General features: G+C 37.8%; 1 protein-coding gene across 2 annotated transcripts in view; it reads right to left on the bottom strand.

The window, feature by feature from the left end:
• ADAMTS3 (ADAM metallopeptidase with thrombospondin type 1 motif 3) overlaps nt 1-15,832 on the bottom strand; it is a 278,234-nt gene that overhangs the window by 52,019 nt on the left and 210,383 nt on the right. The window lies entirely within an intron of this gene.

The raw sequence follows: 15,832 nt of genomic DNA, 5'->3' as shown, positions 1-15,832 counted from the left end.
AAGCTAAAAAACATTTCTGTGTTTTAGGATCCTGGAAAAAACAAAGACTGCTATCAATCTGGGAAGCATACGTTCAGTCTGATATTTGCAGCATAACAAAGGAAAAATGAGTGAATGTCAGGAAGGAAATTTGGAGCTCCAGAATCAAAGGGGAAGGAGAAAGAGGAAGCTGAGATGCTTCACTAAAAATCAAAAGGACCTCTGAAGCATCAATACTGTCGGGTGGTCCTGTCGTTATGTTAATTTAACCTGTGATGTTGGGACTGTCTTCTAGAACAACAAACCAGGATACTCCAGGGAAGGTATGCATGTTTACATAAGGGATGGGTGAACTGACTTGTATTTACTTCACTCTGTCTCCGTGACCTGGTTTGATCAATACACAATTGGGAAATGAAGACAGTTTGTTGAGGCTGGGTGATGCAGTGTAAACCACAAGGGGTTTGGGCTATTTCCTAATTCCGGATACTGTGTGTCTGTTCACCGCACCGCATCTAACAGAGACTCTTCCTCCAAATCATTCTAATGCATCCAGATTCTCTTCATAAAGCACAGACTGATAAAGTCACTAATTTCCTTTAAAATTCTCTGACTCTTCATTAGTGGGGTGAAATTCAGATGCCTTAGAATGGCACAAACCTTCTTTTTCTAAAGGTAACCCCAGTTTCCCCATCCAGCCTCATTTTCTGCCATCTCCCCTAAAAGCCATTCAGTTTTACCTACAGACAAGCCTCCAGTGGCCCTGAAGACACCATGAACTACAACTTTTAGTACTTTTTTACCGTCTGCTCCCCACTTCCCTTTCTCTAGCAGGGACATGTCAATTCATTCTCTAAAGTCCAACTCAAATGGCATCTTCTCTATGAAGGCTCCATCTGCCACCGGCATTATTTGCCAAACCACATCCCCTTCTTTTCAGTTAATGTCTACACAAAAATTTGTGACTGAATCTTTTTAAGAAACTGTCACATTTTGGGGGCGCCTGGGTGGCTCAGTCGGTTAAGCGTCTGACTTCAGCTCAGGTCACGATCTCGCGGTCGGTGAGTTCGAGCCCCGCATCGGGCTCTGGGCTGATGGCTCGGAGCCTGGAGCCTGCTTCCGATTCTGTGTCTCCCTCTCTCTCTGCCCCTCCCTCGTTCATGCTGTGTCTCTCTCTGTCTCAAAAATAAATAAAACGTTAAAAAAAAAAAAATTAAAAAAAAAAATTTTATTATTATTATTTTTTTTATTTCGCCTGCCTGCTGGAACTATCTCCTTGTGAAAAGGAGCTAAATTTTATAAATTTCTGCCTCCCTAGAAGCAAACAGGAGTTGACCTATAGAAAAGTATGGATGCTGGGTGAATCAATGTCTAGAGGATTGATGTTAATTCTAATGTTAGAAACGGATTAAAGATAATGACCCGAAACAGAAACCTGTTTCATGATTTGCTTAGGTTGCCTAAACACATGTACTCCCCACATAAATTTGCGTTGTTCAGCGAACTCACGTTCAGTGTTTTAAGAAACATTAGTTGAGAAATCAAAAGCAGTATAGACACTTAATCACATTAATTAACCAGTACCCACACATACCTGCTAACCCTTGATTAAATCTACTAACGCTTTGTTAGGACCGGAGTACTTCCATGGAGTATTTATTTTCTTTTAAAAATATTAAGCAGGGAAGCCTGCCATGTCCATATAACACAACGATGTTATCAGTTTACTGTACGTCATAAGTAGCTGACTTCAGTATAAAAAAAAAAAAATGAGTTCCCTCTTAATTAATGATACTTGGAAGTATGATTATTTCTCATACTGGGAAGTACCTTTTAAATGAATTGTTTTCTTTTCACTTGATAAATCCTGAGATTAAAGCATAGACTCAATTCTCTGAAGAACTGAAAATTTTAATAGGCACAATAGACGCAGATCACGTCACAGATCTTAGTATATTGTTAGGATACCTGCCACAGATAGCAAAGGGCTAGTGACCAGGAACTTCTGGCACATTGAAAACAACACACACTCCCAACCACAAAATCTGCTTCACTGCGCTATTACAGAGAATCTTAAACTAGATTGCTAATTGATTTGATTCAATCTAGCAAGGTACTGAATTCTCACTTCAAGGACTTGAATGGTATTTTAATAAGATACACAAACAGGTAAAGGAAAGGCATCAGAGTTTTATCTGGCAAGAGATATACAAAAAGCCTGGATTTTGTAACAACAGCAGTAAAGCTTAGGGAGGAAACAGCACTGGGCTCCAAAGACAGAGATCTAGGCTCAAGTTCTGTCTCTGCTACCTATTAGATGTAAGACTATGGGAAAGTCACCTAGCCTCTCTAAATCTCAATCTCTTCATTTATAAACTAAGACTAAAAGTGAGCATATTTCCAGGGTTGAGAAGTGTTATACAATTCAGGTAAAATATTTAGCATAAGACCAGGCACAGAGCAAAGGCTACAAGTTAGTTGGTTGTAGCATAAGCCATCATGCTTAACAACATGAAACTGTTCTTTTGAAACTACACTTGAAACTAGATGATTTTAAATATCTTCAAAGATTTCATTACTAACATTGATTCCACACATTCTGTTTGTTTGTTCTGTAGACCACCCTATCTACATAAATGGAACTATCATCATCCAGCAGTGTTTAAGCCAGAAAATTATAAATCACCCCTTTCCCTCAGGCCCCTTCTGATCCACTGGCAAATCCGATTGATTCTACCACAAATACTCCCTTGTTATTGCAATCATCACTATCCAATAAACCATCATCTCTTACGAACACATCTACAATTGAGTTCCGATTGGTTTGCCTTCATTCTAAACCTCTCCAACCCATTCTCTGCAACACAGAAAGAGGCCTTCAAAATCGGCTTTCCCTTAATTGACTTAAAATTGAATTCAAGCTCCTCCCGTGATTTGGAAGGTGCTTGCCACCTTCTTCACGCTTCATCAGATTCCTTGCATGCTAGACTCAAACCATAGCGGCTTTGTTTAATAACTAAAATGCGGGGCATTGTCAATGGCTGGCTCTTCCTTTTATTTTAGGTCTCAATTTAACCATCACTTCTTGGTCGAAGGCGTTCTTTACCATCGTGGCTATGTAAAATCCCTATCATCCACTTGCTCTCATATTCCCTTTCCAAGCAAAGTGTTGCTTCCCTGCATGGCTTGTATCATAACCTAGGAAGCATTTATTTGATTTTCCTACTCTGTAATCTTGGGATGGGTAGGAAGTAAGTCTTTTGTGTTCACCTCCATATACCTGGTATATAACATTAAAATATTTGTTAAAACACTGTATTAATTAAGTTTTACTGCATGTTTACTCTGTGTCAGACACTGTTTTGTTTTCTTGGCTTTTTTGTTTCAATTAATATTTTCTAGATTTCATTATACATTTTCAACCTTAATTTCCCCTAGTAAAGTGCATCCTCAAAGGGAAAAACATCTCTATGATAAAAGAAGTTTTCTGGCTTGAATAATAGGGGGCTGAGAAAGTGAAAGACATATAGACAAGATGCAATTTGTTTGTTATAATCTCTCAAGGTATCTGAAAGAGAACTACACTGAAATGAAAATGTAACTTTAAGCAAAATCTCATAATGTTTAACTTAACGTTATACGTTAATAAAAGTTGATATTTATGAGTGATATTCTATAATACATAATACTGATTTCACTTACTATTATATTACCTATTGTATATTTTCTCATGTGTGATTGGCAAAAATACATTGGCCATTTCTTTTGACTACTTATCTCTATCCATAACTGAAGTCTCCAAAAAAGATCATTTTATACTACAAAATTTAAAGAAAAATAAATGAAACAAGGGAAAGCATAAAATCAGGGTTATTTCATTATATTTAGTTTTATTTTTAACTTCATTTTGAAATAATCTCACTCTTCCAAAAAAGGGGCAAAAATAATATAAAGTATTCCTATGCATGCTTCACCAAGCTTCTCCAAATTTAATATTTTTCATAAGAGCTCAATGAAACCATGAACTGGTTCTTTGAAAAAAAATAATTAAATTGATAAACCTCTAGCCAGACTTACCAGAATGAAAAGAGAAAGGACCCAAATAAATAAAATCATAAATGAGAGAGGAGAAATAACCAACACCACAGAAATACAAATAATTATTAGAGAATATTATAAAAAACTATATGCCAACAAACTGGAAAACCTAGAAGAAACAGACAAATTTCTAGATACATATAAACTACCAAAACTGAAACAGGAAGAAATAGAAAACTTGAGCAGACTGATAACCAGTAAATAAATTGAATCAGAAATCAAAAAACTCCCAACAAACAAAAATCCAGGACCAGATGTACTCATAGGCAAATTCTACCAAACATTTAAAGAAGAGTTACTACCTATTCTCCTCAAATTATTCCAATAAATAGAAAAGGAAGGAAAACTTCCAAATTCATTCTATGAGACCAGCATTACACTGGTACCAAAACCAGATAAAGATTCCACTGAAAAAGAGAACTACAGGCCAATAACCCTGATGAACATGGATGCAAAAATTCTCAATAAAATACTAGCAAACCAAATCCAAAAATATGTTTAAATAAACCATTCACCATACTCATGTGGGATTGATTCCTGGGTTATAAGGTTGGTTCAATATTCACAAGTCAATTAATGTGATACATCACATCAATAAGAGAAAGATAACTATATGATCATTTTAATAGATGCAACAAAAGCATTTGAAAAAGTACAGCATCCATTCATGATAAAAATCCTCAACAAAGTAGGTTTAGAGGAAACATACCTCAATATGATAAAGGCCATATATGAAAAAAAGCCACAGCTGACATCATCCTCAAGAGGGAAAAACTGAGAGCTTTTTCTCTATGGTCAAGAACAAGATGGGGACATCCATTCTTACCACTCTTATTTAATATAGTACTGAAAATCCTAGCCACAGCATTCAGAAAACAACAAAAAACCAAAAGGCATCCAAATCAGCAAGGAAGACACTATCTGCAGATGACATCATACCATATACAGAAAATCGTAAAGAATCCACCAAAAACCTGCTGGAACTGACGCACAAATTCAGTAAAGTTGTAAAATACAAAATCAACATACAGAAATCTACTGCATTTCTATACACCAATAATAAAGCAGCAGAAAGAGAGACTAAGGAATCAATCCAATTTACAATTGCATCAAAACCAATTAAACACCTAGGAATAAACCTGACCAAAGAGGTGAAAGACTACTTTGAAAACTATAAAATACTGATGAAAGAAATTGAAGATGACACAAATAAATGGAAAGACATTCCATGCCCATGGATTTGAAGAACAAATATTATTAAAATGTCTATATTACCCAAAGCAATCTACACATTTAATGCAATCACTATCAAAATACCAACAGCATTTTTCAGAGCTATAAAAAGCAATCCTAAAATTTGTATGGAACCACAAAAGACCCAAATAGCCAAAGCCATTTTGAAAAAGAAAAGCAAAGCTGCAGGCATCACAATTCCGGACTTCAAGTTATATTGCAAAGCTGTAGTGATCAAAGCATTATGGCACTGGCACAAAAATAGACACATAGATCAATCAAACAGAAGAGAAAACTCAGATGAATCCACAACTATATGGTCAATTAATCTTCTACAAAGCAGGAAAGAATATCCAATGGGAAAAAGAATGTCTCTTCAACAAATGGTGCTGGGAAAACTGGACAGCTACATGCAAAAAAATGAAGCTGATTTGTTCATTTTGGCCACTCTGACTGGCGTGAGGTGATACCTGAGTGTGGTTTTGATTTGTATTTCCCTGATAAGGAGCGACGCTGAACATCTTTTCATGTGCCTGTTGGCCATCCGGATGTCTTCTTTAGAGAAGTGTCTATTCATGTTTTCTGCCCATTTCTTCACTGGGTTATTTGCTTTTCGGGTGTGGAGTTTGGTGAGCTCTTTATAGATTTTGGATACTAGCCCTTTGTCCGATATGTCATTTGCAAATATCTTTTCCCATTCCGTTGGTTGCCTTTTAGTTTTGTTGGTTGTTTCCTTTGCTGTGCAGAAGCTTTTTATCTTCATAAGGTCCCGGTAATTCACTTTTGCTTTTAATTCCCTTGCCTTTGGGGATGTGTCGAGTAAGAGATTGCTACGGCTGAGGTCAGAGAGGTCTCTGGAGAGGATGTGGAGAAACGGGAACCCTCTTGCACTGTTGGTGGGAATGCAAACTGGTGCAGCCACTCTGGAAAGCAGTGTGGAGGTTCCTCAGAAAATTAAAAATAGACCTACCCTATGACCCAGCAATAGCACTGCTAGGAATTTATCCAATGGACACAGGAGTACTGATGCATAGGGGCACTTGTACCCCAATGTTCATAGCAGCACTCTCAACAATAGCCAAAGTATGGAAAGAGCCTAAATGTCCATCAACTGATGAATGGATAAAGAAATTGTGGTTTATATACACAATGGAATACTACGTGGCAATGAGAAAAAATGAAATATGGCCTTTTGTAGCAACGTGGATGGAACTGGAGAGTGTGATGCTAAGTGAAATAAGCCATACAGAGAAAGACAGATACCATATGGTTTCACTCTTATGTGGATCCTGAGAAATTTAACAGGAACCCATGGGGGAGGGGAAGGAAAAAAAAAAAAAAAGAGGTTAGAGTGGGAGAGAGCCAAAGCATAAGAGACTGTTGAGAACTGAGAGCAAACTGAGGGTTGATGGGGGGTGGGAGGGAGGAGAGGGTGGGTGATGGGTATTGAGGAGGGCACCTTTTGGGATGAGCACTGGGTGTTGTATGGAAACCAATTTGACAATAAATTTCATATATTAAAAAAATAAAAAATAAAATAAAAAATTTAAAAAAAAATGAAGCTGAACAACTTTCTTACACCACACACAAAAATAAATTCACAATTGGTTAAAGACCTAAATGTGAGACATGAAACCATTAAAATTCTAGAGAAGAACACAAGCAGGAACCTCTTTGACTTTGGCCATAGCAACTTTTTTCTAGATAGGTCTCCTGAGGCAAGGGAAACAAAAGCAAAAATAAACTATTGAGACTTCATCAAAATAAAAAGTTTCTGCACAGCAAAGAAAACCATCAACAAAACTAAAACCCACAGAATGGGAGAAGATATTTGCACATGACATACCCGATAAAGGGTTAGTATCCAAAATCTATAAAAAACTTACAAAACTCAAAAATGAATAATCCAATTTAAAAATGGGCAGAAGACATGAATAGATATTTTTCCAAACATATACAGATGGCCAACAGGCACATAAAAAGATGCTCAACATCATTCATCAGTGAAATGCAAATCAAAACTACAATGAGATACCACCTCACACCTGTCAGAATGGCTAAACTCAAGAACACAAGAAACAACAGGTGTTGTAGAGGGTATAAGAAAGGGGAACCCTTGGGGCGCCTGGGTGGCTCAGTCAGTTGGGCATCCGACTTCAGCTCAGGTCACGATCTCGCGGTCCGTGAGTTCGAGCCCCGCGTTGGGCTCTGGGCTGATGGCTCAGAGCCTGGAGCCTGCTTCCGATTCTGTGTCTCCCTCTCTCTTTGCCCCTCCCCTGTTCATGCTCTGTCTCTCTCTGTCTCAAAAATAAATAAACGTTAAAAAAAAAAAAAAGGGGAACCCTCTTCCACTGTTGGTGGGAATGCAAACTGATGGAGTCACTCTGGAAAACAGTATGGAGGTTCCTCAAAAAGTCAAAAATAGAACTACCCAAGATCTAGCAATTGCACTAGTGGTATTTACCCAAATACAAAAATGCTAATTCAAAGGGATATATGCACCCTGATATTTATAGCAGCCGATTGACAAAAGCCAAACTATGGAGATAGCCCAAGTGGCCATCAACTGATGAATGGGTAAAGAATATATATATATATATATATATATATATATATATATATATATTAACTGAATATTACTCAGCTATAAAAAAGAATGAAACCTTGCCATTTGCAAGGACATGGATGGAGCTACAAAGTATTATGCTAAATAAATCAATCAGAGAAAGATGGATACCATATGATTTCACTCATACGTGGAATTTAAGAAACAAAGAAACGGGGAAAGGGAAGAAAGAGAGGCCAGCAGACTCTTAATAGAGAATGAACTGATGGTTATGAGAGGGGAGGTGGCTGGTGGAATGGGTGAATTAGGTGATGGGGATTAAGGAGTGCACTTGTGATGAGCACCCTTCATCCCAGGTGATGTATGGAAGTGTTGAATCACTATATTGTACACCGGAGGCTAATATTACACTGTATGTGAACTCACTAGAATTGAAATAGTTTTTTTTTAAAGAAACAGTGTAAATTACTAAAGCACATTAAGTAGAAATTAGCAAGTCAAAAGATTTTGTTTTAAATAAACTCTACATTCAGATCAAGAAAAATTTGTTACCTGCCTAGAATACTCATAGTTCAGTAAAGCAAACTTCATTGTTACTCACATAACAGATCTCTGGCAATAGGATTTGAATAGAAAATACAAAGAACACTGCGGGAAAAACTTCCAGGATAGTCCAATTACGTATATTTTTTACTCTAAGAAATTTCATTTCTATTTCTTTATTTTCAAAGATTTATTCCTAATCTCTCCTCCCAATTCTCTGCTTTTATTGTCCTACTAGTGATTTTTAACTAGGAGTTTTCATCAAAATTATCCATTTGGCTTAGAAAATACTAACTCTTAGGCCTGTATCCCAAACACTCCTGATTCAGAAGCTCTTTCTTGACTCAGAACTTTTGCAATTAATGATCCATTTGACTGGATCACTCTTTCCAGCTTTCTTCCTCACAGAATTTCTATATCTCTGCCCACATAATATCTCAGAGATGCTTTTTCTAATCTCCTATCCCAAATATTCCCCACTTTGCCTCTTCTCTCCTTGACAGTATCTCTTCAATATTATTTATTTTTCTTCTCAGCAGTTATTACTACCTAAACTTACATGTTTATTTCATTTTATTATTACCTGTCTCCTCTTTCAAGCTCCAAGAGGGCAGAGAATTTTCTAGTGTGTTTATTGGGATTACTTCCTAAGCCTACAAAGGCGTTGTACATAGTAGGCAATGGCATCAATATTTGTATAATGGAACACACCCCATAGCTGAGAACCACTTTCCTCGCAAGTCAGCCATGCTACAAAATAGTAAAACTAAAATTTCTTAACATAACCAGGTATGACATGAAATCCTAGCAAGGACTTAACACATACCACATATATCTTGTTCGAAACATAAAAAGCTTGCCAAGAATCTAGGAATAACTGGTTATTAGTCATGCTGTTTTAGAATATAATCATATCTGTTTATTTCTTCTTTATAGATGAGACCTGAATAAATTTCAAGATCTAAAAAAAAGAAAGAGTTAAAAATAAAAGAAGATGGAAGGCAACTGACTACTACTCCCTCCTTCACTGATTCAGAGGAACCCAGGGGATGGGTAGATGGTACCCTCTCCCTCTTAGGGAATTATAGCAAAATCATCTCAGGGCCTGTTCAGACTTATTCACTTGATCCTTAATAACCTCAGGGAAAAGTGCTAATTTAGTGAACTGCCTTTCCAGTGTCCAAATTCCCAGATTCATATGGCAAATAGCTTTTAACTTTACCGCACTCATATATGACAAAATCATTACTATCACCAGGCAATATGGCCCTGGAAGAGATGAAATATATTTGTGTCAAAAAGGTGATTAACGTGGCTAATTTAAAATAGCAGGTAAATGAGGGCAGGGGTAGGTGAAGGGGATTAAGAGGTACAAACTTCTAGTTGTAAAATAAGTAAGTCACATGATGAAAAAGACAGCATAGAGCAAAAATAAATAAAGTAGCAAATAACTTTTTTTTAATGTTTACCATTATTCCTGACATATAAGACACTGTGTTTCAAATGTTTTCTTGATTATATTTAGACTATGAGTAGCCTGAGGTAAAATAAATATGAAATATAATTTGAATTTTCTAAATAAGTTTCTCCTCACAATAACCCTGTCTTCTCCTCTTCCTCCTCCTCCTCCTCTTTTAAAGCAACAGTGATAATTTCTTCTCTCTCACAGTTTCCATGGGTCAGGAATTTGGGAGCGACTTGGCTGGGTGGTTGGTTCTAGCTTGGTTTGTCACGAAGCAAGTCACTTGTCAGCTGGCGCTATTCAACTGAAGGTTCAACTGAAACAGAAAGAGAGAAGGATCCCACTTCTGAGGTGGCTTCCTTATGCAGCTGGCAAGGTGATGCTGGCTGTTGGCTGGGGGGCCTTGGTTTTTCTTCACGTGAGCCTCTCCACCGAGTTGAGTGTTCTCACAGCATGGCAGCTGCTTTTTTTTCCCCAGACCCTTTTCTGCCCTAAACACCCAGGTAGAGTTTTCTCTTCTGCCCTTCCCCTGATAAAACTGGTCACTGTGTGCACCCTGGTGGCACCAGTTTTTGTTGCGCCAAGCCCAGCCATGTAAGGCTTTTGCTTTGTAGAAAGGAATGGTCCAAGGAAGAGAGCAGAACACTGTGCCTGCCCCCACTCCCAGTGACTCCTGAGGAGGAAACCAACTCAGAGAGGTTTGCAGCCCTCTGTCTCCTAATATTGCTCCAGGAACATCAGTGGGAAAAGGCATCAGGGTTCATAAGACTGGGACTGAGATCGGGCTCGGTCTCAGTCTCCACACATCACCAGGAGCAAATTCTTCAGTGTCTCCTGCTCTGAGATTCTGGGAAAATCAGGAGCCTCAGGTTGAGGGTGGGAGACTATGCTCCTTGTTTAGATCTCCCCACAACTTCACTCTTTTGTTTTGGGAAAGCCCTCTGCCCGGGTGAGATTCACAGTAAATACTTGCAAACACGTATCCTCACATGATGAGCTTCCTATTTCCCTTTCTTGTTGACCTGTGGGAAAGAGCAAGCTGTGGGAAGAGCTTTGAGTTCCTTTAACGCAAATGTGAACTTCCCACCTGCAAAGCACCTTATTATTTCCGGGCATATTGTATTCACAGTCTCCTTCCTCTTTAGAACTCCTTTGTGAGCACGGGACTGCTATTCCCACCTTATCAGTAAGGAAACCAAGACAGTGAGAAGTTGCTACTGGTACAAGGCCTGTCTGTCACCTGTCACCTTGTAGGTGCTAGGCTCTTGCCTTTCCTCTATAGACTACTACCTCCTATGCATTTACTGATTTTTATTTATTTTTTATTTTTTTAATGTTTATTTTTGAGCAAGAGCAGGCATGGGGGAGGGTGCAGGGGTGGGGTCAAAGGATCTGAAGCAGGCTCTGTGCTGACAGCAGGGACCCCAGTTCAAGGCCCGATCCCACAAACCATAAGATCATGACCTGAGTCAAAGTTGGACGCTTAACCGATTGAGCCAATCAGGCACCCCCACATTTACTGATTTTTATGTATTTATTTTAAAATATGTATTTATTTTGGGGAAAGCACAAGCAGGAGGAGCAGAGAGAGGGGGATAGAGGATCTAAAGCGGGCTCTGCGCTGACAGGCTGACAGCAATGAGCCCAATGTGCGGTTTGAACTCATGACCTGCGAGATAGTGACCTGAGTCAAAGTTGGATGTTCGACCAACTGAGACACCCAGGTGCCCCTGCTGAGTTTTAAATAAAGCATATAACTCAGGAGCAGTCAAATGGAAGAGATACATAGGTCAATGGATGTGGGGAGATGTGCAGAGCATATGGAGGCAGGGTATGGAACTTCTGTGCTCTTTTCCAAGGACACCACTTTCCCAGCACCTTGATGTAATCACCAACCAGGAAGCTCCACTCTGTCTTCTTTGAATGACTACCAGCACCACTATCATTATTTGAGACTGTTTGACACACTCACATAATTTTAAAAATTTACCTCAATTTTATTAACATTTTAAAGTCCATTCCCGCTAGATAAAGGGCAATAATAATTCCCATCTTGAAATAAACTTGAAAAAAAGACACCCAACAAATGTTAACTGACTTTTTTCATGTGCTTTTATCATATCATCAAGCAGATTAAAAGCCTTCATTTGTCATCTATATCCTCTTGCCTCAAGTCCAAATCTCTGCCTCCCAAGATTGTTCATAATCCTTGTTATTTATACTCATTTGTTCATTTATCCATTCTTTTAGTAAACAGATGCTTACCATTTAACATTTTAAGAACTTCTTTTTTTTTAGATGTTTGTTTATTTTGAGAGAGAGAGTGCACATGCACAAGTGGGGGAGGAGCAGAGAGAGAGGAGAGAGAGAATCCCAAGTAGGCTCCACGCCAAGTATGGAGCCTGACGGAGGGCTCGATCTCACAAACCATGAGATCATGAACTGAGCCGAAATCACGAGCTGGACACTGAACTGACTGAGCCACCCAAGGACCTTTTTAAGGTAAGAAACTATGAAATAAGAAACACAAGCTTCTCCTTAAAAAATGAGGTCAGTTTAAATTAAAATAACAATCATGAAGAAAATTACTTGGACACATAAAAGTACTCCAATAGTTCAGAAACCGTATAGTAAATATCATCTGGGATCTGGTATGGAAACTAAATTGACTAACAAGTAAACTAAAGGAAGAATGTATTCACTGACTACTCAAATAAGGCAAAGGTGTCATACAATGTTAAAAAGAAACCATGTTCTTTTCTCTACCACCGGGACACATTTCTCCCCAAATCAATGCAAAGAGGTAGATTCTTTTGCTCAGTTTTCTCCTACAGTTTCTGTTATGAATCTATATGACATGAAGAAAGCCTGTGTGTCTGTGTAGGCCTCAAGTTTGGTGAACCATGATTTTAGGCAACCATGGGAAGTCATAAAGCATGCTTAACATAGGCGGTAATAGCTATTCAAACATTGTTGGGGGGAAAAACCAACTTTCTTTGCCTTAAATTTCCTTAAGGCAGTTTTGTTATAATACCATTATCCAACTCTTATCTAATTGACCAATTTGAGACAGGGTAATGAGCGTGCTTATTTCACTGTTTGGGATTTAATAGTCTACAATAGGGCGATGGGGGGGTGGGAAGGAGAAGAAAACATTCGGTCTTCAGCCTGTCATGCTTAAAGTAGTCTGCCGACTCTTATAAAGGAAACCTGAAATTATTCACTTGGAGAAGGATGGGAATTATAAGTTTGTCTAGTTTAGAACAGGAGTTATCAACTCTAGCACTACTGACATTTTAGATTAGAGAATTCATACGTCTTTGTTTTGTAGGGCTGTCCTTGTGTTTTATGTTTAGCAACATCCCTGGCCTCTTCTGCTAGTGGCATTAACAACCACCCCTCCCATTTGTGACAACTAACATCCTCTAAACATTGCCAAATGTCCCTGGGGACAGAGGCTGAGACAAACTGCCCTCTGCTGAGAATCAATGATTTAGAATAAGGAAAATCTTTGTGGCTATACACTTAAGTCATGTGCAATTCAGCTCACATCAGTAATAAAACCATTTTCCATCTGTTTCATGACCATGTCTAGCTTTCACCTGGTTATGAACTTGGGAAGAGAAAAGGAGGAGTGTTATTATTGTCTCTGCCAAACCCCTTCCTACATCAATGACTTCAGATTTCTTCAATTTTAAAAATTATTGTCTCTACTATAATTCCATTCTCTGATGCACTATTGACTTTAGAACAAATTCTGGGATTTGAAACAAAGACTCAGTCTATTGTCTAACCTTTCTAATGGTCTTAAAAATAAAGCAGCCCTTTTGACTGTTATTAAACCTAAAATGTAGTACTTTGTTTTATTCTTTGACACCCTTCAAATTAGAATTGCTGTCTGACAAATATGCTTTATCGATTTCTACTTTCTTGTCAAAAGATTCTACCTAGAAATCTTTCATGTTTTCGTGGGCCCTTCAGAAAAACAAAATCAAACAAAGCAAAAACGAAACAAAACACACCCCACAACCATAGAAACACAAATCTCTAAAGACCCAGTTTAACTCCCAACTTCTGATGAATTACAGAATTAATGAACATCGTATGGAGCTTTTCAAGTTTATAAACACAGAAAAGAAGTCCCAGGCAGAGATGTGATTTGCCTAAGGCCACAGAACCAACCGGTAGCAGAACTAGATTGAAAGCCCCTGCCTCCTAAGTCCTAATTTAATACTCTCAACCCTTCACCACTTGGATGACTGTTGTCATAGCTGCCTTCTCCAAAGTCTTAACAGCATTTATAGCATTATAGCACCTATAACTCTTATAGCAGCATGTTTTTACTGCTTAACTTAAAAAAAAGTTCTTATGTATTTTTCTCTTTGCTTCTTGACTAAATTATAAGGTCTGTGAGGACAAGGACCATATCAAATCTCTGCCACATGACTCCATGTATAGTTCTGAGTACCAGGAAGGAGCCTAATAAATCTATAATGACTCGCTGCCATCCCTGCTGGTAGGACAAAGCAGCCCAAGGCATGTGAGTAGCATCTTCTTAGGGTTTTTAAATTTTAGGTAATTTTGGAAGTAAATTTCATGTGGAAAACTAAAACATGACCATTTCCTTCTGCATGTGTACACAGCACTAGACGAAGCACAGCAACTTATTTTTACCCATTTAATCCTCTCAGCATGCCTTGTGAGGTAAGTTCCATTATTTTTCTCATTACGTACATGGAGAGACTGAAGCAGGCAGAGAGGCTAAACAGCATGCCCAGAGTTTCATCACTTAGCAAGTCTACAAAAAGTTAATAGGTGAAGACATTCATGTAATTTACAAACAATGATCTTCCCTACACATCTATTGTCAAAGCTAATAATTTGTTTTCTGTGTGATGTTCAGTCTTCATTACAGCAAGTAGGGCCAATGAGCAAACAAAAATCATTTTTATACTGCCTTTCCATCTTACCAGGCACATGGTATCTGTATATTTTATAAACTAGCATCTCAATGAACAAAAACATATTTAACATATAGGCTTAAATTAGTAGAAATAAAATAATGATTAATAATATTAATAATTATTCTTCTCCATTATAATAATTTGAAATCGAATTTGAAGCATGGAAAGAAGAAGGTAAACAATATAGATAACTAAACACATTAAATTAAAATCAAAAAGTGAAGAAGAGAGAATAGGCTTAGGTAATAAATTTGTTAGATCAGTAAAATAAGTATTTCATAATTCTAGGAGGTAAAGTATATAAAATGGAGTATACTACTATCTCAATTATGTCTTAGAACTAGGTGGTTTATATACTATTTCTCCTCAATTGCGCTCTGCCAATTCACAAGGAAAAAGAGAATCCCAGTTTTAGGATGTGGACTAAATTTCCTCTGCGTTATGATTAAGTCTCATAAAGGAGAAATAAAGGAAAAATTTAAAGAGCTCTTTATTACTGTGGTGCAGCCAAGGGTTGACCATGCTTGTACATATATTACCTTCAGTTTGTATAATGTTGAAAAATACCACTCTTATTCAAAAGCTCTAGCAACAAGTATCCACCTAGGATACAAACTGATGCTATTTCATCCTTCGTGGACCAGATCAAGGCAGGTGGACAAAGTCATGAGAGTTTTGATTATCCTCAAAACAAAATGAGAATCACAATTCATGGTATAGTTCCATCTTATTATATAACTGTTTAAATTTATGATTTCCCCTTGATGACAATGGAAAACTAGCCAATTACCCAAAAGAAAATTTCGTTTCATGCTTCCTTCATGTCTGCATTCTTGTATGTTAAATCCGGAAATCAAGATCTGAATCTAATGCAGTTATGTCCACATTTGGGATGTGGGGCACGGTCGTGGGAGTCCTCACATAGGCTGCCAAAAGACGCGAATAGAACAGAAGTGAATTAAAAGATCAAAAAACCTCAGAGAGGAG

The sequence above is a fragment of the Herpailurus yagouaroundi genome, unplaced genomic scaffold (assembly GCF_014898765.1).
Source record: "Herpailurus yagouaroundi ecotype Mexico unplaced genomic scaffold, PumYag 28, whole genome shotgun sequence".
Lineage (NCBI taxonomy): Eukaryota > Metazoa > Chordata > Mammalia > Carnivora > Felidae > Herpailurus > Herpailurus yagouaroundi.
Note: the sequence above shows the minus strand (reverse complement) of the source record. Positions and strands in the feature narration are given on the sequence as shown.